Source organism: Toxotes jaculatrix, chromosome 1 (genome assembly GCF_017976425.1).
Source record: "Toxotes jaculatrix isolate fToxJac2 chromosome 1, fToxJac2.pri, whole genome shotgun sequence".
NCBI lineage: Eukaryota > Metazoa > Chordata > Actinopteri > Toxotidae > Toxotes > Toxotes jaculatrix.
In genome coordinates, this window is record NC_054394.1 from 23,982,089 (window position 1) to 24,008,292 (window position 26,204).

The following is a 26,204-nucleotide window of genomic DNA, read 5'->3' on the forward strand; positions in this document are numbered from 1 at the left end:
ATGATGGGTGCATTAACCAACACAGCAGCTATCCATTATCAGTCTCACAGAGTCACCATGCCAGCCATTATCAACCAACCAGCAACATAAACCCTCACAAGAAACATTTGGCCATTCTGCAGCCAAATATTTTACTTACATTATTCAACTTTAATCCCCTTTTGCTTACAACTGAGAACACAATGTGGCTGTGCCCACACAGCTGCTAACTTGTGCAGGCAAATAAATACAAAACAGTGTCAAAACACATGAGTTTACACACACACATACACACACACAGACGCACACATTTCAACCCCCACTGCAGACAGACACACACACAAAATCACCTCCCGTCTATCACATCAACCTGACTCTTTTTCTCTCTTCTCTTTTTCCATATCCCTCTGCCTGACACTAATCCAGGACTGAAAATCCCCTTCAAAAGCACAGTTTGCAGATTGTGTTTTACAGGCAGGCTTTGTTATTGTGTCATTACACATAAACAGTCTCTGCCTCCATCTCTCTTTCCTTCCCTCTCTCCTGCCACCCCCTCCGCCACCCTCCCTCCCTCTCTCCTCTGCAGTGGGAGCAGAGCCACTGATTAAATCTCTGAGACAAAAGCTGCTATCCTCTGAATATCAAGTATCAGCCTTTCGCCAGGAGCAACACTGACAAGAGAGAGGGAGAGTGGGAGAGGGAGAGAGGGAGAGCGAGAGGCGCAGATGACAAGAAAACCTGCTGCAGTCCACGGGGAGGAGGCTGGTGTGCCATCGGACTTGGGCAGCCATGACTGCCATTGCTGCAGTGAAAAGACGGTGGTTGTATAATTTTGAGCAAGGTCAAAGGTCTTTCGAATGGCCTCTCATGCAAGGTGACAGGATGTGAGTTTAAGAGCCAAATTATCAACCACAACAACAAATAAATGAACGTTACATATTAGTTACAGGAATACATTTCTGGCTGAAGGAAGATGAAGTGTCTTATTGTAATCTTAACCAAAAACTGTTACCTCTCTGCCACATTCTGTTGCATGAATGGCTGTCACACTCTGTGCTCCTTCACTTCGGCTGTCACCCTTTAAATGTCAGGTTTGGGTGGAAAAAAAAAACCATGATAAAAGAAGTCTTTCACGAGATAAAAAAAGACTGATTTTTTCCGTGGTTGCTCCTGACAAAAAAATCTAAGTATCATTAGAGGTGTGATGAAAATGGAGAGGAGCTGTGGCCCTTCATAATTATCATAATGCACATGAAAACAAAAGGCTCGTGTCTCAGAGGACGAGCAAGCTTATGTGGTGTCAGCTGGTAAGTGAAGCGGATCATTCCCTACCTTTTCCGAGGATGGAAAAAGGAAAAAGAGAGAGGGAGAGAAAGAGAGAAAAAGTGATAGAAATATTGAGGTAGGGGAAAGGATAAGCAAGACAATACACTTTGATTTTGTTGTGGAAAAAAAAGACAGAAGAAAGGAAAAGAGTGGAGAAGATGAAGGACAGGCTGTAAACCATTCCTGTCGTTTCTCAATATCTGCACTTAATGCCTCGCCTTGTCAAAACGTGATGATGTGAACAGAATTGATTTCCCCCTAACAAACAACAAAAAAGCAATCCCTCCTTTGCAGAGGTGTAAAGCAGAGCTACCCTCCCCCTCATCTCCTCTCATCTCTCACAATCTCTCAAAGGGCCTCTTTCTGGGATGAGAGACGGAGAGAGAAAGGACAGCGGGGGGAAAAACGACTGCAAGGCAAGTCCATCATCCTCCGACAACTACAAACTGATCACTTAGTGCAATTAAATCTAATAACAATAATAAGATTGAGCTCAGCAATGTACCACCAAATGCACAGCCACAACAATGATTGCAACAATAATAGAGCGCCAAGGTATTTAAGGATCCAATCCTGACTTAATTATGAGAAATTAAAATGGATTTAGCATCGGAATTAGCTTGATTTTATAGGTAATTAACGGCACACCACAGTGGCGGTATAAGGCAAGCGTTATAATCTCCGTGAACAGCTAAATCAATTTGACTTGAACAACACCAACCAATCAACACGGAGCGGTGCAACCAGAAACAGCAGGTCTCGCATATGCAAGGAGAGGGAGAATTTATGCTAATAGCTGAACTATGATTTATAAGATGTGTTCCAGTGCCGGATTCACAGTCACATCCGCAAATACAACACAGCACCCAGCTGTCAACGCATGCAGCTAATAGTGGCTGGATGCAATGGCCCTTCAGGAGATAGCGTGGCTATAAACAGCTCTGCGGTTTTATGATTGCATGTGGCCTTCGTATAAGAGCCTTCACATGTCAGTATCATCTGAAAGGAGGGCACTGTATAAAGGAAAGACAGAGTGTGTGTATTTGGTGATGGTGTAATGGCCTGTGTTACTTGGTATGTGGCCTTACATCATGCATTTGTTTTGTGGTGTTGTATGTCTGTGGTGCATGTATGCTGTGGTGCTCAGTTACGCATGCAGCAGTTTTACAAAAGACTGCCAATACATGTGCCTATAGAAGTGTGTGTGTGTGTGTGTGTGTTTGTGTGTCACAGCCTCAAACTATTCAACCCCCTGTGTGTCTCAGTACTGCCCCTTTCCTCCTCACCCCTTCACGCACACACACAAAAAAACACACACACATGTACACACAGTAACAGATGGCTGATACTAACTGAGATAATCCGCCAACAGAGTCATCAGCATGGATCAGTGGTAATCAGAGTGTGGACACAATGTCTCTTCTCCAGCCGTAATGGAAGGAGCGCCTGGCGCAAGAGAAGGGAAATGCATTATTCCCCATGATGCCCTGACCCCATTCAAAGACGCACGGTGGCTCCCAGCTCTCTTTCTTTTTTCTCCTTACTGCAGCCGACAAAGACTGTAGCATCGCTGCTTCCGCAGCATTCACTCTCTCCTCTGGATCTTTTACTCCCTGCCTTTTACTGTGATCTGCAACTGTGTCAAACACAGACCTCTATTTAGCCGCGTCCTGCTCCGAGCAACTAACAAGAGAAATGTCAACCTATCAAGTGTGTCACGATGAAGGTTGCTGGTAAAGAAGAGGATCGGAATGAGTAACCCACCAATGGCACTTCTTGTTTAAAACGCGTATGGGAGTCGTTGCTTTTCAGCACTTTGTGTTTTTCTGTATTACTCAAAACAAACATATTGACTTGTTTTTATATGACCATTTCCAGTAAATAATGAAGTTTTTTTTTCTGAGAATCGATGATAGTTGTCTAATATCTAGAAGCTCTTCTGGTTACCAGGTGACAAAGTGTCAGTCAGGTGTCATGAGTCACTCATTACTGAAAGGTACTGCACTCACACACAAACACACACACACAAACAGATTCTTTCCGTTACAGCTGTGTTTGTGAGAGTGAGATCATTGACACTGACTCATCAAGAACGTCTTTTATTTCTGACCATGGTCAGACACTCTGTGTGATCTTCCCATCTCTCTCTTTATTTTTATATGTTCGTGTGGGTGTGTGCTTTTGTAGACATGACATGTGCATATGGATGTGGATGTTTGTACTTTGCATGCTTGTTGGCAATGAACACTAACTGAGCAAGATCATCTTGCTTATAGCAGAGTGCACGCACAAGCTTGCCTGACCCCTTTTCTCCTCCTTCCTCCCTCCCCTTGCTGCACGCACACCGTTAGCCAGGAAATGACATAACTGGGCGTCTTGGCAAAAAGCTTAAGTGACAACCTTTGTCCAGAGTCAAACATCAACTAAGAGAACATTTAAAGAGACAGACTGTATTGTGTGATATCATGCTACAGAATATCATGCTACACTGGTTGCAGAATCTGAAAGGTCATAACACATATACCGTGGTTTATTCTAGGGCTGGGTCTATAAAATGCCAGACACAATTTGCTACAGTCCAGGTGGTGATGTCATGAAATTGCTTCTTTAGTCCAACTAACTAACAAATCCCAAAGATATTAATTTTATTACCACATAAGTCAAAGCAAAACTGCTTTGTGAAGCTGGAATCAGGGGATGTTTGGTATCTTCAATTGGAAATGACTTTATTAATCAGCTAATCGTTCCAGCTCAGTTTTATTTGGGTTGTAATTTCACTGTAGCACTTCATGAAACTTTGGAAAAAAAAGGCCTTAGTGAAGCAAATTTTAAATTCATGAAATAAAAAGATCTATACTGAATCACTGAATCATGATATTAAATTGGAAATTTGCAGAACTGCATAAGTGCTTCATAAACTGATTGTGGATTGAGCCAAGGCCTGAAAGGCGTACAAAGAGACAGCATGCCCCAGTGTGGCCTGTCTAGGTGACAACAACTAGAGTGACTCAGACCCCTCCCTCGGATCTGCTCCTGCCCAGTGACAGATGGCAGAGCAGGGCATGTTGGGGATGGGCACCATCTCTCACCCCGCCTCAGCTAGCCTTGGCAGTGGTGCTGGCCACAGGTCTTATTACAGCCACACCACTGCCTGCCTGCCTGCCTCCATGTAACACTGGAGCTTACCACACTAGAGCTGCTTACTGCCTGCCAGGGCAAAAAGGTAATGATATGGTCCTCTGTGTCACAAATAGTAGAGCGTGGCGTTAGCATTGAAGAGTTTCCAGCTTCAGTATTCACTGGTCCCTGTCGTAACACACACACACACACGCATATCCATGTCGCTGTAAGAGGCTTTAGATAAAATATAAAACCAAATGGCATGCCACACGCATTCTGTATATTTTTGAAATGACAAGAAATCAGCTCTTGCCAAATGGCTTTATTTGCCTTTTCAAGCATACTGTAGATGCCAAAGGCTGAAATCAACATCCCTACTCACCATCCGTCTCTGCTGGGTTCCCAGTGACAATAATGTGATTTTGGGACATGGTGATGACTCGGTGGAGAGGAATAGGATAGGCTTGTCACTTGTGTTTGATGTCAAACCTATGTGTGACAGAATAGTGTTACTCAGCTCAACCAGACATAGCACTACTCCCATTTCCTGGCCATAAATAGAAGAGAATGAGCTGGTAGTGTGTGTGTGCGCCTGTGTGCATGTGTTTGAGAAAGAGTAACTGCATGTATGTGTATCTGTGTGCACACAAACACACCCATATGCACCATTCTAAGTATCATAAAGTAAGCTCAATAAGAAAATTCCCATCTCTTACGCTCATTCGCATCTGCATCCAGCCAAAGCTAATTATTCTCCCCATGGTAACCTAGCAGGGTCTTCACATCAAAAAACCAGAAGTGTGCATCAGGCAATCATCCCTGATGATTCTGCCCTTCTCCCTCTGCTAGCCACTCACACTCATCTGCCAGTCTCACTGCTCATTACGGTTTTTCTGCAGACTGAACCAGATCTGCTCACCACTGACTGCATGTGTCTACAAGAGTCCATAATGACTTTGGAGCAGTTTGGAAGTACACAAAAACACCATCAATGCTTCAGAGAATAACACATACATTCATGCACACATATAGACACACACACTCACAAGACGCGTTGGAGGCAAGGTGAGTGGTAAGCCAATGCCTGTTAAGGTTAATTACCATTTATATTACAGACTGTAGTATTTTATATTTGCTCTTAAACCGTTTTTTGTGCTGTATGTAACTCTGTGCAAAGAGGCAAAGTGATGATTTGCAAAAAAAATGTACCCTGAGGCCTTAAACACTGAGCTTAGATACTAGGTGAGCAACTCGCTTCACAAAATACATCCTGCATATTAAATAAAGTAACTAAATTCTCACATACTTAACAAGACATTTGCAGACGTTTGCACAATTCTGCAGTTCTAAATCAACTGCAAATACATTCTTAATTATGCCTCACTACTTCCAGTGACATAGCCCACATTAGTAGCACTACAGTCCTGTAATTGCTATACAAGTACTTTTGTATTTTGAGTTTACAGAAAAAACATTTACAGTAAGACTGATGCAGAACAGAGAAGCTACAGTAAACTGATGCTTTAAAGCAGCAATCACTTAATGTGTTTCATTTGTAAAATTTGTTTTGGACATATGCAGTCTTCATTTTTGAATCTCAGCAGACATATGTGTATTCATTTTGCCTTAAATTTTGCAGTTTCTCTCAGATTAAGTTACTGAAACCAAAATCCAAAACACTTCATCCAGCATTTTAAAGGAAATGTTCATGAAATCTAAAAAGGTTCAAAACATTAAACACAGATACTGATACACAGATTTACTTAATGCTATTTCTGTGATTAAAAGTTTGATCACTGCGTGCTCTGATGCTCTCTTTTTTTGCAGAATGATGGTACTGCATAAAATAAATTTTATTGTAAAATTCCTGAAAAGGCTACAATTTAACAGCAAGAACAACACAATATTTTGTTGTGAGAATAAGTATTCTAAATTAGTGATTGATTTATAACTCATATCAGGAATCAATGCAGTCATATAAAATCTCAAAAATATTCAGTATCTGAAATAACCAATTAACTGTCACTGCTGAGTTTGATTTCTTTTCCAAATCTTCCTTAAAAAGATTCCCCTCGTTCTAATAAATATAATAAATATAGCAAATACAAAAATACTTAAAACTGAATAACAGGAAACAGCATCAGTTAACAGGGAATATCAAGGAAAGAAGGAGAGAGAGAGACGGGGGGGTGAGCGCAGTACTCCAGATATGAATAATGCAAATGACATGCATGTCAAATAGCAAAACAAACTGACAGTGACAGAACAATGGAATAGCCAGGGAGCGGCAAACCTTGCTTGAGCAATTGTTGGAGCCCCTTCTGTCCATTTCCATGGGAAAAAACCATTTAGAGTCAGTTCTGTTTCACTGAAACTTTACTTGCAGGAGATAACTGATATCACTGCAAATGTGACAGAATTCAGATAAGTGGTGTGATGGCAGAAATAGCTTATTCATGACTACCAGTTATAAGAGCCTGGTTTTGATAATGTTCCTGGAGCATATAATGTGTTGCTCAACAGAACAGAGTAGGTAATACATGTACAGTCACAGTCCCTAATTTTTACTGCTCCCCTCAGCCACACAGAACTTCAGTACCCATATTCCTTCTACACTGGCCAAACTGCCAAACGGTTCAGAACATAGGTTACAGATTTAAGCACTGCAATGTAACACAGTTTGTGATAACTGAATTCACCATTATGGCCACTTAAAGAATGCTGTAAAACTAAAAAAATCTATGGGGGTGAACAATGGCAATGGATTTGTTGATCAAAACATTTCTTTTTTTAATTGATTGATCTTTTAAGTCAGTTCTCAAGCAAAAAAGCCAAACACTACCTAATCCCAGCTGTGCAGATGTGCTGCTTTTCTTTGTATTATGTGCCAGTTAACTGAGTATCTGAGTTTTGAACTTTTGTTCGGTTAAGCAATTTGAAGATGTCATCTTGGGCTTATAGGCATTTTTCACCAGTTTCTAACATTTTACAGACTAAATGATTAATTGGTTAATTAGAAAAATAACTCACAAATTAATTCATGAAAATGACCGCTAGCTGCAGCCTTAATATCAAACATAACATTTCAAAAAGCCCTGATTAATTACCAGTAAACCATTGTAAAACAACTCATGATGTTGCTCTCCTGTACTGCATCACCTGAGGTCACAAAAATCCCCTAAAACACAAAACTGTACATATTTAAGGTGAGGATATATTTACTCTCTGCAGTAAAATTCCCTGGTTTCACTGTCGTCAGACCCAGGCTTTTTTAGCTGTCAACACTGTTAAACAAAAGGGCTGCTAACATCTCTGGCTTGATGCTGTGTTTATTATCTCTTCAGCAGTTCCCCTACCTTAAGACCCGTCTCCCACCCCTCACATCCCCTCTCTCACTCTGTTTTTTTTTTTTTTACCTTTGCTATCTTTTAACGCTTTTGTTGAAATCAACATTAATAACACCTGCACAAAATGACTTCATTAAAGGACCCTTCACGCTTCACATCAGGTAGTAAACAGAATAAATGTTGAGTGTTTACAGTGGCACACAATCTATAGTTTTGCATGTGTTCAAATACTGAAATCAGATGATGGTCTTATAAGCTATTGAGCAGTTTCACAGCAACAGTCTGGCAACATAAGCCCTGATGAGAGAAAATCCACCAGCATTAAACTCAATATGTCAATCACTTGTATTCCTCTGTTCAAATGGGTGCTTTACTTAATGTTAAACATGTGAAAATGACTGGCTGGAAGAGAATAGTGTTATATTGACAGAGAGGGAGGCAAAGCAGCGGGCAGTCAGCCACTCTGTTCTGCTTCACTGCAACATGGGAGGGAGGCCAGTGTGGACACACACACACACACACACACACGCACACACACACAGATGTAAAAACACACTCACAGGCATGTACACACAGTTCAAGCACACACTTGCACAAATGAACACACACTGATACTCTCCCTCTCTCTCTCTCTCTGTCTGTCTCTCTCTCTCTCTCTCTCTCTCATACACACACACACACACACACACACACACAGTGCAGCAGGTGAGGTGCCAGCACATCACAGCGCTGCCATTTTTCAGTGTCTTGCTCAGGGAGAAGCGCTCTGACATTTTATGAAGCACTCTGCAGAAATCAGCAGCTTGTAATGGCGGCTGGACTGTCACTCCTTTCCACTCTTCACACACCCTCTATCTCCCTTCCTCACACTGCTTTTAAGATATTATCTCCCTTGATTAACATAATCTAATCAATTTTACAAAATTGGCTTTTAATTACAAAGGGCAATCTCTAACTCTAACTCTCTGTTTAAGCTTTAAATGACTTTAGTATTTCAAAAAAAAAGAAAACTGAGGCAAGAAGTAAAACACCAGGGAAAGGTTAAACAATAATGCTCATCACACTCATGTGAGAGAAATGACTAAGATTGATGGCTAAAGGGTAGAAATGGCAAAAACATTGAGGAAAAAATACAAATCATTGGGGTTCACTTTTAAATTGGAGGGTTTTCTGAAAGAATATTTTCTAGTCGTTTTGACATTTTGAATTAAAAGTCTAGTAAATGCCCCTGCACTTTTATTTGACATGGTGAAGCACTGCATTTAGACATGTAAATGTGAAATTATTTGTTTTCACACATCTTTATCTGACCCAAGGAATCATTGCTGCTGATATAGCTGTACATGTTTACTGGAAAAGCCTAATGATTAGAAACGCAGCTGTTAAATATGTCCTCTGCATAAAACCAGGGATCTATAACCATGATTAACTCTCTGGCATGTTGTTGTGCCTGACAAGCTCTCTGTTGTGCAATGATTAACAGCTAGTGACTCTACAAACCGCTGCTAGCACATTAACACAATGTTTACATTAGCCAGCCTCTCGCTGAAGCCATTACTGCTGTGGCTAAGCTAACAGTCATCTTCGGAAGCTGGACAGCCGGCAGCCTGTGGCCCGACAATTTAAAACGATGACAAAGCTTGGCAACCATGCTCTAAACTTTTCCCCCAAAGTTTCACTCAGGGCCAGCACATTTTAGAGTAACTCAGAATAGTATGCCCACGGGAAAAAATGTGATTCAACTTGAAATATGTGGGAAGTGTCGAGGCCAAGTGTAGGCTACGCTATAAACCTTAAACTAAGCCGATTTCATTAATGTGACATTAGCATTTGTAATGAGAAAAGGGGAAAAAAACCCTTGGGACATCTTTGTACTGTTACAAGACACACATACACATGCATGCACATGCCCACACACAGACACGTTCACACGTACACACGCAAACATAAACACACACAAACACATAAGCCACAAAATCAGGAACTAATTTACATCCATATTACACAAGAATCACAAACTGCAGCCAAAGCATAGAAAAGAGAAAATGTTGTATTTGCATAGGTTTTTTAATGAAATATCACAGCCTAGTTTATATAAACCAACTGTGACAGTTAGTAAATCTGTTCAACCTCTACTGATGAATTGAGCAGGTAATTCCAGACAAATAAAGCCTGGCGTTCACTCCCACTCTACCACTCCAGACAAAAAGTAGGGGAGGAAGATGGTGTCAAGAGCAAATCTTCAACGATCTCACCCCTTAAAAAAAAACAAAAAACAAAAAACTTGCCATTTCGCTTCTGTGGTTCTCCACGACTCAGAGCTAATAATATGTGTGACTACGCTCCTTGTTTCTCCTTCGAAAGAATGATTGCATACATCTAGCTGACTTGTTCTGTATTCCCCCTTTTAGACTCCATAGCAGTCCTGGCAAGCATTTACATGTTGATTTATTGGGCAAGTGACTGTAAGGTTTTCATTAAGTCAATATTGAGCTGCACAGTTCCAAATTGACCAAAGTAGCTTTAGCACCTGACCAATGGCCCTCTGTGATTAGTTTAACTGTTTGTGTGAATCAGTGAAGTTAGGACCTATTGGCCTGAAGATAAAGCTGAAAGTTTAGATTTTAACTAACAGTGAGATAAGAAGGAAGAATGTGCCACTTTTATGTTTATGTATAGGTATCTTTACACCAGAATATTTTCTGGTGTCTCCTAAACCATTTTGTGTGTAATTTCGTGACTAAATGTGACAGAATATGTGTAACTTTTATTTAATCAGGTTTATTTAATCTCTTCTGCAGGAGAGACCTGAGTAAAGAACAGTTAGTTATCTTTATTTACTTTTATTGATGTTACCAAGGATCAAAAGCACCGCAGTGTCGAGAAAATCTTGTACATGGTAAATGGTCTGGGGTTGGTATGTAAACATATATGGCTAAATATACGGTGAGTATTTGAATATCTTGCTTTAGATATCTGTTTCTTCAAGTGATACAGAAAGAAAAGTTTTTATATTTGAACAGATGCAATGTAAAACATGGTGTAGTGGTAGAAAAAAAGCATAGCAGTACTGAAACATTAGAGACTATGTTGATTAAAAAAGATTCGAAGAAAATGTGCACAGCAACAACCACATGTCACATGAGAGATAGGATTAAGTCAAGGTTATGATGACAACATAAACAATGATATAAAGCCATTTAAACAAAGATGAGCAGCAAGGAGTCACTATATTGGTTTATTATCAACTAGCCCATTAATAAATAATACAAGTCTGTATGTATCCCAATTCCATTTAATAACAGACAACTAATGACTTGTGTGCCTTTGGGTTTGGTTTGTGTCCAAAAAATTTCTCAACTAGACTCATAATTTTCTTGCTAAGCACAGAGATGCTAACTGACTTCAGTGACATGAAGCTTTATAATGATGTTTACTGCCCCCAGTCAAGAAAGTGGTCTATAAACACAGGCTAAAAGCAACTTTGTTTGGGTTTACAAGACTGCAAAACAACATAGATTGCAACAAAGGTCCCCAGTCAGACAAAAACCAGAGAATGTGAAATCTTTGTGAGTATCACGGACCACGTGGGCTTCAGTGCACCCCAAATGCTGCATAGTTCTCCCCATAAGCCTGTAATTGCATTAATATGACATGCTGATGAAAGATTAGCGTTTTCTGTTTTTATGACAGTCGAGTAAAACTGTTTCAATTGGTATGTAACTTGCCAAAATGCTCACAGCTGGCAAGCATGTAACTAGAGCAAAGCTCCTTTCACTTGTTTCCAAATGTAGGTAATAAATTAAAGCTAAATGCCAATTCAGCATGCCTCAAGAATAATAAATAGAGCAGCTATTAATCAGTTTAAATTTGAGCTCCACTGATCCAAGAACTTGTTAAAATATTTGTTTAAGTAGCGTTTTGTACCTTGATGGTGCCGGAAAAGTAGGCATGGATGTGTGTTGAATTGGGTTTTTCTGTGGCACATACACACACACAAACAAACACACAGAGGCAGGGAAGAGCGGGAAAATTAAACGGATAAATATGTTGAAATATTTTGCGTGAACCAAAGCAAAATGCACCTGTTATACTGTGAACTGTGATGCTACTCGTGAGTTTTTATGATAAGAGATCTAACTGTAAAATTCAAAGACTTAATAACTGCTATAAAAATGACAAGAAACTCAAATGAATGCAGGATTATTATGCATCTGTAAAGAGATTTGACAAGGTTTAAAATGAGACCAGGCCAAGGATTTCCACAATTCAGTGAGCTGAGATTAAGACCAGAACTGTGCGACATGGTGGTCACCACAGTTTGCCTCAAGGCCTGCATTATGTTACTTTCACATGGGTTCTTTCTCTTTTTTCTTTTTCTTTCTGTTTTGTTATTGCAACGTGATTCAAAGCAATTCTGAAAAAATAAGCTGCTTCCAAAAGATTCAATAAATGATGTTCACAAAGTGAAAATGTCATTGTCCAATCCTTGTGTTCTTGTTTCTGTGCCCCTGTCTACCTTTTCATCATTGTCAAATGACAAAATCAGGGCAGGATATGTCTAGCAACACATAGAGAATATTACATCTGCTTGCCTTTTTTCACAGTCAAGAGGGATTTAAATTTCAACTAAATATTTTACATGGATCAGAAATAAAAGTTTTTATTCTCTGTAGTTCAATGTGTGATAAAATATAACACTTTTGCCCTTGCATACAGAACAAAAAGACAATAAATGAGTCATAATGGGAAACAGCTTCACGCCACCATTTCACCAGTATCACCTTTCTGCCGCTCTATCCAGGACACTTTTTCTCCCCCCTGGGGGCAAATGTAGAAGACCCTTTTAAAAGTCCAGCTGTGCCTTTAAAAGAGTTTGTCACACCAGCAATGGGGTGCTTTGAAATGCTGTGCAGAATATCCACAAAACTGAGTTCTTTTTTTTTCCTGTGACGTGGCCCTATTTCCTGTGTCACCACACTTCCCCTGTGTGATTTCATATAAAAAGTCAAAATATTTGAGCCTCCATTGTTGACTGTGTCAAAGCCTGCCTTGACATTACTGCACTGCAATCACACTCCCACAGGTGGATTCACACGTGACCATAAATACACACACACAGAGACACACAGTTTCCTGTGTTAGACTGAGCGTCACCATTGTGTCACTCTATCTTTTCATGTGAAACTATACCCACTAGCCCATCCTCTGGATCATAACACTTCCTTATAGTTGAGCCAATCACCAACCTTACCATCAGCTCCCTTTTTGTTACCTGATATTATTTAAGGAGGAGCTAAGGAGGAAAAAGAATAATAGCTTCGGCTCAACGTGAATGTATGCTTGTGTTTGGTGTGTGTGTATCTGTGCCTGTCACAACGGGTAGATTCCTTGTGTGGTGAGGCTGAAACCAAAGCTGCCTGGGCCTGTTGTTGATAGCCGTGTCTCACCCACTCACTGCCCCAGAGGGAGTCAGGACCAAGACCACTGCTCAGGGTCTGTCTGTTCACACACATGAAACACGGGCTTGGATTACACAGGGCTCAAATATGACTCATCCTAAGGAGGGGGTGGAGGAAGGCCCTCTCTGTTGTTTTGCACAAATGCGCTCACAGACACACACACATACACATACACATACACATACACATACACACACACACACACACACACAAACTGCCCGCAATGATAGCTACATCACAGGCTCAGAGAGAGGACCTCGTGGTTCCACACACCTGCCAAAGACAGATGTTAAGAATAAATCAGAGAGAAGCTCCGACTGAAGAGAAGCTCCACACTGCCGTAACTCCACTAACTCACTACACAGTACGCTAACTGGAGAGCAAACAGCTGCACATGACAACACACACCAGTGATGAAAGTAACAATAGCATGCATGCACCTGACATGCATACAGAGAGAGGCTAACATCTTGGTGGGAGAGGGAGTACTTTCCAGTTTCCTTCTCACAAGCTCCACTCCTACTTTTGTGTTTTCAGCTCTCTTCTGTTGCTGTGTAACCTGTTCTCATCCTCTGGAGCTGAGGGTTTATAAGTGCAATCGTTCTGGAAGAAGCTGAAATTCTCCAACGACATATAAACAAGTCACAACAAGGTTGAAAGCGGTGTGGGCGGTTTGGAGAGGAAGCTCTTTTTTCCGCTGCTGACTAGGTGAATTTCATGATTTCTTCATTTAAATATAGCTCCACTGGCTTATGAAGAATCAACATGCTTACAAAGCCTGCCTTTAAGTAGATGTGTTGCACAATAATATACTCAAAAAAAGCTATTTTAGGGTAATGTGACCTCTAAAAGTATAAATCAAACACCAACACAATATCATCCTGCATCCTGTCAGTCAGTGTGGCACACTTCCTGGTTCCCGAAATCATGTGTCACGACAAAGAAGACTCAGATGCATCTACACAAAAGCATAGCTTTTGTCTATGCTGGCAATCATGACTATGGGCATCATTTGTCACTTATGGGTTTTTTTTAGCCTTTGTCTTCTAACTGGCTGGGAGAAGCAAAGTGGTCTGTGTAAGTGGTGTGTGTGTGTGTGTGTGTGTGTGTGTGTGTGTGTGTGTGTGTGTGTGTGTGTGTGTGTGTGTGTGTGTGTGTGTGTGTGTGTGTGTGTGTATGGTATACATGTGTGGTATGTCTTTGTGTGTGTCATAAACAGACACCCTTCACGCTTTGTGGCCCAGAAACAGGATAAAAGAGCGAGTTAACCAGCAGCACACTGACATTATCTCTTCTTTGCTGTCCTGGAATGCCAGCCTGCTGTGAAACTCCAAATATGTGACGTCCTGTCACACCAGTGTGTGTGTGTGTGTGTGTGTGTGTGTGTGTGTGTGTGTGTGTGTGTGTGTGTGTGTGTGTGTGCCAACTCAGGAAAGAAGGAGTAGGTGTGGGTGTTTTGCTTTGTCTTCCTGCATTAAAGACGCTAGGCCAAGTGTGAATGTCTTGGTCTTAGTACTTGATATGTCTTCAAACAGTGGAGACCACGAAGCTCACAAGAACTATGAAATTATGTTGGTAAAGTCCAAATCCAAAGAAGAAATCAAAAATGCAGCAAACAAATACCTTTAAAATTAAAAACTGAAACAAAAACATGATGAATGCGTTGACAAAGAGAGTCAAGGGATTTATTTTATTTAATCTTTGATCCAAGAAAGTTTGCTCCGGTCTCTGCTTACAATCACTACAAAATAAAGACCAACTCTGGCCCTTGTGATGCCGATGAGTCTAACATCCATGACTCAAGAGGTCAAGCAGCCCATCCAGGCTGAGCATTAGGGGTTAAGGGAATGAAACCAAGTGTGAAATGTGAGAAGACAAGCCAACATGGTTTCTCAGGCAACAAATAGAAAGGCGACAAACACATCTCTGTGACTGCGAGGAACGTGAGGTATGTTAGGAAGAAAGACTGTCACGTCATCCATGATTCATATGAGAGCAAGATGGAAAAGGAATTAGACTGGCTTTTTGAACTGGCTGAGTTTAGACATGTTAATCAGTAATAGCCTGTTGCACTTCAGACAGGAGGAGTGTGAGCGCATTGGTGTGTGCGTGCATGTTTGTGTGTGTATCTGGCAAGTCCAACACCACTTGGACTTGAGCTGGTTGAAGCAAGAGAAAGCTCCAGACTAAGAGATAATCCATCTGGACTGTTTCCTTACAAAACATATGGAAAAATGCAGAAGTTTTTTTTTCCTTTTCCACCCACAATAGCTATTAATATCTCACACAGAACATTTGCTCATGTCCCACTAAGGTCTGGAATTCCTGCTGCAACACAGTCATCTTGGAGGATTAAGAAGCGGCGGTCAGGCATTTTCACGCACTCAACATATGTATTTTCAGTGTGCAAAGTTGAGCATACACTCACATAAACACATAGACTAATGGGTATGCGCTCAACATATTCTTCTGTCTCCCTTCCACTCTCTTTCTCTCTCTCTCTCACACAAACACACACACACACACACACACAAAGATTTAGGTAAACTGAAGTGACGTAATCTGAACCCACAGACACGACATGACTTATTCTGCTCAAGTTATTTAAACAAAGATGGCCTTTCTTTGCCGCTTTGAAAATAATTCACTCTAATATCAACAAGGACCACTAAATAATCACACCAACTACCTGACAGGAATTGTCCACAGCAGCGCCAAAAACCTGTGTTAAAATGACAGCGCTGTAAATTGTTTTAATTATAGCCGACACAGATAACAGCCTGTGGAAACATCAACCTTTTCTTCAAGTCCTCTGCCAGATCCAAACATACAGTATTCCCTGGAAAACGCAGTTGTTGTGTGTGTGTGTGTCTGTGTGTGTATGAGGGTGAGTGTGTGCGCGCGTGTGAATACAATATTCATTTTGCTGCAGGAGGACAATCTATGCATAACAATGAGAGGCGCTAATGAAATCAGCCATCAACCTGCGATACATACATATTAAAGCAGGACCTCAGAGTGTCATTCGCTTAGTGCATCATTTGTTCCCACTCGTTTTTTTCTCTCTGCCACCTGACCTTTAGAGTATGTGCCCCCCCTCACCACCCACCCCTCACTTCTCCACGCTAAAAATAGAAAGTGTACCTGCAGTATTGTGGCATTATGTATACATGCATGTGTAAATGCAGCAATACACTGTCATGACAATACATTTCAGAAATTCATATGGGATTGATTTGCACAGGAAAAATATGCTGTTTTAGGGTTTAAACATAGACAACTAATGTTTGATTGTCAAAAGTTTAGGGATCTAACAAACACCTTTTAACAGATGATGTTGAGAATCACAAATGGTAACCACTGTCAGAGCTGTACCTTCACTATAATGTCATATCATCCCAGCTGCCAGGGAACGACGCCCCTCCCTTCCCTCTAAGCATGCTTCACAGCTCTGGTCTCTCTGTCTCTCTCTCCCTAACCCCCACCCCCACGCTGGCAGGGAAATGGATCCCTCCACCTGACAGTGGCCATTTTGAGCCTTCTCTTCTCTCTTCTCTACTCCTGCTTCCTGGTAAACAATGGGAGAGGGATAATTGATCAAACAGCCAGGGAACCCTCCGAGCAGGGGAAGGTCACCGCCCGCCAGCCCAGCTCACTAAAGGGGGGAGGGTGGCGGGGGTGTATGTGTGTCAATATGTGTATATGCATTTGTGAGTGTGTGTGTATATATATATATATTTATATTTATGTATGTGTGTACATTCATGTATTGCATCTATGAGTTTGTTTTATGTGTGTGTGACCAACTGTGCAAAAAGACGAGGAGACACAGAGGTAGAGACAGACAGAAAGCAGTGTGTGTGTGTGTGTGTGTGTGTGTGTGTGTGTGTGTGTGTGTGTGTGTGTGTGTGTGTGTGTGTGTGTGTGTGTGTGTGTGGTGGGGGGTAGGGGGGTGGGGGTCTCTCTGACGCTCTTGAGCTGCCATTTTTCTTCCCTGACAAAGACTCCATCTGCCACAGAGCCATTTGCTGCCTCCCGAGTCGGCAGAGCATTCTGCACGCCACGTTCACCTTGATGTCACCTCTACACAGCTCACGCCTTGCTGACGCTGTACACTCACACTAACGCACACACTCAAGCACACACAACACATTTCTTTTCCTCTAGTATACGCACAGACATATAAACTGATTGTCTCCCACTCACAAACAAACACACACTTTCAGTTTCTGTCACACATACTATCTTTGCACTCTCTCTCTCTCACACACACACACACATATTGAAAATGTATGTCTAGGCAGCGGCCCTCCCTTTCCTCTGCATCGCTGATATCACTGTGCAACCATCAGCGCTGTGCATTGTGGGAGTGTCTGTTGGGGCAGAGAGACGCGACAGGGGCTGAGGGATTCACACGCCTCTGAAAGACAGCCAGAGGGAGGGAGAGAGAGAGAGAGAGGCAGGAGGGGAGGGAGGCAGAGAAAGAGAGAGAGATACGGAGGGGGCCGGTAACTGGAAATGAGAGATGGCATTTTAAAGAGGAAGCTGAATTTCACCTGCAATTACCGTAGCTCCGGGGCACATGGCTCGGTTAAGAGACATTTCATTCCAAAGCCACCGTGTATAGCTGCCGCACTGAGCCCTGAGAGGCGCATAAAGAAGGAGGGAGAGAGAAAATAGAGCGGTGGAAAACTCTCCTCTGCCCAAGATGGCCCTCAGCAGATGCAGTGATGAAAGAGAGGAGGCAGCCAGGGATGTAACTGGTAAATGAAACCCAGCAGAAAAGCTAGAGAGGAGAAAAGAGGAGAAGAGAGGAGAGGAGAGGTAAGGAAAGGAAAGAAAAGGAAAGGAATGGAGAAGAAGGGAGAGAAAAGGAAAAACAAAGACAGATAAAGAGACAGAGGAAAGAAGAAAGGTATCTCATTCAGCAGGCCCCAACTTGGCCATCTGCACACCAGACCAGACAGCTGAACTGGGCCTCAGAGAGCACACAAACATACACACACAAACACATGCACCCGCACACACACTGAACAAAGAGCAAATCAAATCCAACAAACACAGATACTCATCTCACAGTTAAGTACAGGGAAAGCTGGATGTGTTTAATGATTAATATCATTCTTAGTATTCGTAGTCCTCTTTCGATGAAACCTCGCTCTCTCTCTGCCGCCTCCTCTCTCTCTTAGAACTCCAAATGGAGCCGAAATGTTTTCCCCGCGGCTCAATGTCCTGGCTAGTTTCACCAGCCACACTGCTGTGTTTCATAGGAGAAGTGTGACTGCACAAATACAGTAATGAGCTCTCACTGGGAGCTGGGGGCCTCCTGGCACTGCTAATGGCTCCTTTGGACTGCAGCTGTATCCAGGTTACAACCTGGCCTGGCCCATAGGCGCTGGGACACACAGGCCCAGTAGTGACAAACCTTTCCCAGCCACAGGCATGCACTGTAGTCAGAAAACCAGATCCATAGTGGACTATGTGTTTGGTGTGTGGGTGTTTGAAGTGGGGAGAGGAAGAAAGAAAATCTGGGGAACTGGGTTAGGGAGCAGGAAGCTGTGAAGGATGTCAAGAGACAAGGAGCCATGGTAAAGACCGAAACCCAAGGAATAAAGAGTTGAAGAGATGTGGTCTGGCCATAAACGCAGCAGATAGACCCAATAAACCTGGAGGCTCTCACAGGGCAACAGCTGGTGGTGGGTGCGACTGATATGTGTGTGTGTGTGTGTGAGAGAGAGAGAGAGAGAGAGAGAAAGAAAGAAAGTGTGTGTGTGGTCTGTTTAATTATCTCCATTAAAGAGTAATCCTGTAATGCTTACATATATGCACAAAGTGCAAAAAATAGTAGTCAGAGAAACACATTTAGTTAGGCTTTGAAAAATTAAAGAAAATGTATCTACTCAAAAGACAACAGTACAACCAGCAAAAACAACAAATACAAAAGGCCTAATTTCACTGCATATAAACAAGTTCAACTTTATTTTAGCCAAAATCATACATTTCTTAAGACAGCAAAAATGTTTTGCTGAAGCACCTACCTACAAATGATCTACAATGACACTCTTCAGTGTATTTTATGAACGGCCCAGCAATAAAAAAATCTTAGATTAGATACTTCACTCAGCGTGAGCATGCTATGATTGGTAGGTTGGTAGGTAAGTGCAAGTGATGGCAATGGCTTGATCATCTCCTGTTTTCAAACCTAACAGCAATATAGGCATTAGGGCTGAGTCCAAAGGGCTCAAATTGCAATCCTGTTTGTGTGGGGCTAAAAGGTTTGTGATGTACAGGGTTTAAAGGTCTACTCCTAATGTTTCACAAATTACTGGCATGCAATTATGTTACATTATGACACCCAAAACTCAGCATTGTGTGCCCAACATCTTCCCCCTACTACAACAAACACATTACCCCACACATACACACACACATGCACACACACACAGACCGCTCCTGTTGTTGCCCTCTCTGGGAAAGCTCACAGCTTGGGTTCTTTAGCTCCTGTTTTGTCTGGCCCTCCATTCAAAATGGCCCCCTCATGACCACGCACATTATCGTCCAGGCAGGCAGCCCCCGAGTGGACTGAGGCTCCCCGGGTGCGAGCAGTGATTCATGGCACAAGGGTCTGTAAAAGAGCAGCCTCGCCCCACGCTGCAGCCCTTCATGGGGACAAGGAGAGCAGAGGCTGTTTGGCAGTGGGGGTGAATCAAAAGTCTGGCGAGAGGACTGAACCCTGTTGAGACCATGTGGGCCAAGGGAGGCAGAAGGGGAACGGTCAGTGTTTCCTTGCGTGTGTGTATGTGTGTGTGTGTGTGTGTGCGTGCGTGTGCGTGGAGAGAGTTAGAGCGGGAGTGAAGAGTGAAAGAGACAGATACATGGATGGGTAAGCCCAAACTAATGCTGGAGTGTGTCTGCTGAATCTACATTGCTCCCTATCCCGAGGACATTCTCGCAGCAGCTTTTTAACAATCTTAGCTCCGAGGCAAGTACAAAGTACTAAATGTTTAGGGGTTATCTCTAACACTTCCCCAGTCTAACAGAGCACCAGTTTAAAAGGCACTGGGAAAAAGACACTGTGAGAAACAAAGAGGGCTCATGAATAAGAGCTGAAAAATGATAGTAGTTGCTAGGATTGATGAAACCCTACCAGGTTTTGTGACAGGCAGCGAGACACACAATTTCTTTCCCCTCAGGCAAGAAGGTGTAATTTCCCCTTCCACTGTCACAAGAGCCATATAAAAAATTATCTGTAGCCCAGTGACTGACTGATTCAAGGTAATTTGTAATGTACAACATGTATGCACAAATCTATCTATCTATCTATCTATCTATCTATCTCTCTCTATTCTTGCAGATCAAGACACTCAGAATAGAAACACTGGCATGCTGCTCCGTTGTAACACACAGTGGGATGCGGATGAAAATGCTGGCCCCACAGGACACACACGTATACACACACACACACACACACACACACACACATAAAGAGCGGACTGCTGTGGGGCTGACGCAAGACTATCTCTGTCTCACGTGTCTCTCCCCTACGGCCGCCCGCTGCTCCTGACCTTCGAGATGTTTTTCTCTCTCCTTCTCCCTCTCCCTTTATTCCTCTCTATTTCACACTCACACAACACACACACACACACACCCTTACTCACTCACTCACTCACTCACTCTCTCTCAAACACACACACACACTCCTCCCTTTTCTGCACACCTCCCAGCTACTCAGTATTTTGTCATTAAAAGGCATAGCATTTCAAGCTTGGATCAAGCAGATGGGGCTGTGTAAGCATTGCTGCTCCTTCACGCAGCACCTTGGCTTAAGTACAGATAGTCCACATGCATTACAGCACTCTCCCTGAAAAGCATGCACACAAACATACTTGTGAAAACACACATGCACACGCACAACCTTCCTGGAACCAGAGAACCAGCCCGGTTGTGGATGGCTGCTTCATGTGGGTAGTGTGTAGCTCAGCTGTGTAATGCCTAGTTGATGTAGTTGAAAACCTGAAGACGTGCTCTACAAAACAAGAACACTAAGCAGAAGACAAAGGTATCATCTCTGAGCAGAGAGCACGTCCTGGTTAGTCATTCTTATCCTAATATACTGTATTCATCACCGCTTTCTGGTGACCAATGGTTCATGCCTTCTAGTGGCAAAACACAGACAAGAATACTCATATAAAGTTCAATGGGTTCATACACACACACACACACGCACACGTGAATGTAATATAATTATATCTCCGTGCCATTAGACACATTTCTCTGTCTTTCTTTCATTTTCTCTCACTCTCAACATTTGCATATTCCTTTGGGTGTTTGAGTTGAGCAGCTCTTTCCTTTTTCCTTCTCTTGTCTTCCAAGCAACAAATGTCAGCTAATTACACCCATTGCTGTTTGGATGAGCTCCATCTTTCCCTGTGCTCTGCTGTGCTTGTTCTCTATGGGGCTGCAGGAAGAGTCAGGCAGCCAAGACACCAGTCAGGAACAGCCAGCGGTGGGGGTTCAGCTACAACGTTACACCCCCTAGAAATTGATTCCCCAAGAGAGGACTCATCAATACTTATCACAAATGATACAACCGGCTCGCACCAACCTGCGGGGGATATAATGTATCGTTCACAGCCAGAGATGAAGCAGTAATGGTTAAACCTGATAGAATCAGGTCTAGTAACATATAAGGCTAAAGAGCCAGTCACAGGCAAAACAAGTATTTCCCTGAGCTCTGCATTCAGTAAAAACCTTCTTATGAAAGATCCCATTTGATCTGGTGGCACACTTGCAGGCACAAGGCCATCAAGTCAGGCAGGAGAGAAAAGTGCAAGTCATTGTCTGTGTGTGGAACAACAAACTGCCACCTTGGTGTGTGTGAAATGAAGCCTTGAGGACGCAGCCGCGCCCCTGAGCACAGCTAGCTCTCACACAGACACCGAGTGAGAAAAGAGAAAGAAAAAGAAAGAAGGGACGGAGAGAGGAGAGTGAAGCTGCACGTAGCAAAACACATAAACAACTAAGCTCAATCCAAGATCCTAACCTAGAAGCACTGTAGGGCACAGTTAACAATCATTTACATTCGCCGTTGGCTCTGAACAGATAGCAAACTCAAAGGATGTTTATTAGGCGCGTACGTTTCAGACAAATATTCTGATTAGAATGGGAGAAATCTAATTAATTGCTTGATTCACTGAATGAACCCCGAATTTGTAATGTAATCATAACAACTGCTTTTCAAGGGGCTCTTGTTAAATTTAATTGGGGGAGAAAAAAAACATCCTCTTTCACTGAATGAATGAAAATCAAATTAGGCCTGAAACTGGAGGAGTCTGCAAGTTTGTTCTGGCGTGCCATAAAAAAAAACTGTAAAAGCAGAAGTGTGTGACAATATATATTTTAAAAAGTCACACATCAACTATTTTGTAACATGCAAACATTTACCATGAAAGAGACACGTGAAAGCTCTAGTAAACTGGATACTTACTGTTAGAGATGTCTTCAGCTCTTTGACATAGCTGCTGTAACACCTGGAGAAAAAGCAGAAACAAAAGTGTGGTTCAGGTTAAAAATACAATGAGTCATAGGAATTAAAAGTGTCTCCAGCATGTTTTGACTTATAGGATAGTCAAATGGTTAGATTATTTGCAGATCTGTAATAATACTGGAAGTTTTCCTTTTGAGAGCCTAAGGGGGATGAAGCCCCCAAAACTACCCAAATCTCAAAGTTACAGTTCCACAGCTTAGTAGCTGTGGTTTTCAGGCACATCAAACAAAAAATACAGTGACGTGTAAAACACAGCTGTAGCTACACACACACAGACAGATATTCAGACACACAAAAAAAGTCTCTTTCTCCCCGAGCCCTTTCTTGCAAAACCTGTTTGTTAGAAATGGATCTAGACACTGGAGCTTTGAGTGTGAGGATATTTTCCCCAAACACAAGACAGTTCTTGCAGAGAACCAAGCCTTACCAACGTTCTCACGCCCATCTCTCATGCATTGTCTCTAAGGCCCTCCTGTGCTCTTACAGCCTAATCTAAGTAGTTCACCATAACAGACACCACCCTGCTGTGTATATCATACTACATAGACACCCAGATCTTACAGCTTTTATTTGTGGCAATGCACACTTATTTTTGAATATAAATAATGTCTGAGTGGTAAAAGACGAGGTTTCAGCTACAACATCAGTCACAGAGCGCTCTGGGGGCCGAATGGTTACAGTGCATGCCACATAACTACAACATCTGCGGTTCGATGTGGACATGGACCTTTGTTGGATGTCATACCCCTTCTCTCTCTCCCCCACGTTCCCTGTCCTCCTCTTCACTAGTAACTGTCCAATAAAGGCGAAAGTGCCAAAAAAAATAATCTTTAAAAAAACACTGTCAGTTATAATTTGTGTCAACGTGGTTAAATGGTATCAAAGAATAGTACATACAAACTTCAAACCTCCTCATACACATGCACACAGACACCGGGAAGCAGTTTCTTATAGACACTTTCAGACACACCAACACACACACACACACACACATACACACACACACACACACACAGTGTTATAGCGCGTGTGGGTAGCTATCTAACAAGGTTTTGTTGACAGTAAACACATCCATCTGGTCAACAGCAACAGAAGCAAGTCTGGTGGACGCTTCATCGGCATGCATGTGGTCAACTATTACAATGATACAACTTCTATTTTTTTTAGTTTAGGGGACAAATCTAGCAGTTTTTAAAAAGCCATCATTTTCACTGCAGAGTTTTAGTAATTCCTGTAAATATCACTTGTTTGAATGACTGCCATGATTAAAAGAAAATGAGTATATTGCAGTTCATGAGCCTAAGTGATTTTGTCTTTTCAGATGCCCTCCAGTCATGTCAAAGTCTGTGGCACGTAATGCAACACGCATCTGTCATTACAGCTCAATTTATCACTGAACAGAAATCACCTAGACTGACTGTATTGATAATAACAAGAACGATCGAACTGTAATGGTTACCTTCATTATTTGCACTCTTACAAAGACAGACAGACAAACACACACACACACACACACACACACACATGCACAGACTACAGACACACACAAATACTTTGAAAACTCATCGCAGTGATAATGATAACAGAGAGCCAGGTAGGCTGAATTCATCTTCAGCTTTTTCATAAAGGCCTAAATGGATGATTAAAAGATCTCTGCTCATAGGGCTTCGGCACAGAAAATGATTTGCCAGCCACGAGGCAGGTGAATTACACTGGATAAGAGAGCCAGTGCTGTCTGCCATCATTTGCCTGACTGAGAATCCGGCTGTTAGTCTATTAACCTCATTTTATTGTAAGATCTTACCGGTTTTACATAAATGGCAGATGGATAAAATATCACAAAACACACACCATTTCCCTGAGACTTAAAACATGTAGTCCTCATAAATCATGTCAGCATATGATATTAAGGCTGCAACTAACAGTTATTTTCATTGTCAGTTAATCTATAGATTATCCTTAGGATATCTTCAAGATAGAGAAAAAGGCAACTGAGAAAATGGAACAAAAAGGACTTTAACTGATTCACAATAGTTGCATATTATTATTTCTTGGTTGACTGACTAATGAATTCAGTCTGCTAATCAGTTAACTGTTTCGATTCTATGTCACAGATAAAAGCGTGAAAAAACATCAAAACAATGTTTACCATCAAATAATAGAATTAACATCACATGTAAAATGAAACAATTACTATTATTTTACCGTTTCATCACACAAGAAAAAAAGAAGGTTCATCTAAGAATTACTTTCACGACAAAATACATGTAATCATGTTTTTGAAAGTGGCACAAAGCTATTTGTAATAGCCTATCAAAGTGATAAAACAAATTACAGCCCAAAGTTATTAAGTTTAATACTTTTTGAGTAACAACCCAAATGTCATTTTATAATAGCCATCATTACTTACTAATTTCCATCTAATTAACTTGAAAGGCAAAAAAACAAGCAAATGCAAAAACAGGAACTATCTGCAAAGGTATAATTACCTGCATTTACACTCCAGGCATGCTTACACATGGACAGTGTGCAATCTAACTGTTGTGACGTCTCTCTGAATTGTCTTGTTTGGTTTCCCTAATCTACCCTCCTTCCCTCTGCCACACATGATGTTGACTTTACTTTAGTAGTCATACAGCAGCTCTCAGGCATCTGCACAGGGTTAAATACAAGGTACTGACTTTTATACAAGCCACAGAAAGAGAGGGACATAAAACATAAAGAAAGAACGAAAAAGAAACAGAAAGAGAAAAAGAAAGAACACACCATGTTTCACATGAGTCTTCTTTACAAAAAACTCTGTTGGTATTTGAGCATGGAAAACAAGTGTACTCTGAAAATACACATATTGAGATTGGCCTAAAATCCCTTGCTTTTTAATATTTGATGCCTAGTTAGAAGAGTGACACTGGTGAGGTGTTTGTCTCTGTTGTCTCTGTTGATCTCTGGCACACCGGGTCCCTGTGGGAGTGAGCGAGTGAGACTTGGCCGCAGACATTTTCCTGAAGCCCCCAGAACAAAACAGGCAAGTCTTGACAGTCTGTCCGCCACAGAGTCGTCACACAATCAGTTGCAGGAAACCAATCCCTAAATAGCAGTGATTCATCTCTTCATCACACACAATGCCAGTACACAGTGCACAAAGAAGCTCTCTCTTCCTCTCTCTCTCTCTCTGTCTTACCCTATCTGTCTCAACCCCTTCCCCCCCAGTGTGGTCTCTCATGCTGCTTAAAAATAAGTGCTTCTCCCAGCTTTCTTTGCCCTGTGATTTACTGGCAGTGTTTAACTGCAGGGCAGCATCTTTTATCGTTACATGATCTGGGGCTGAAAGCTGACAAAATGGAATCTCTGTGCAAGTACCTTTGTATGTGAGTAAGTGTATGTTCAGGGCAAAGTAGGGAGCGGGTGGTGGAATAAAGAACT

At 41.9% G+C, this 26,204-nt stretch overlaps 1 protein-coding gene across 10 annotated transcripts in view; it reads right to left on the minus strand.

The window, feature by feature from the left end:
• Positions 1-26,204, minus strand: part of baz2ba (bromodomain adjacent to zinc finger domain, 2Ba) — an 80,340-nt gene that overhangs the window by 29,553 nt on the left and 24,583 nt on the right. For all 10 annotated transcript variants that reach the window (XM_041047266.1, XM_041047644.1, XM_041047882.1 and 7 more), the window contains exon 2: positions 22,722-22,764. The gene's annotated coding sequence lies outside the window, so the exon portion shown is untranslated. The remainder of the gene's footprint in view (positions 1-22,721; positions 22,765-26,204) is intronic.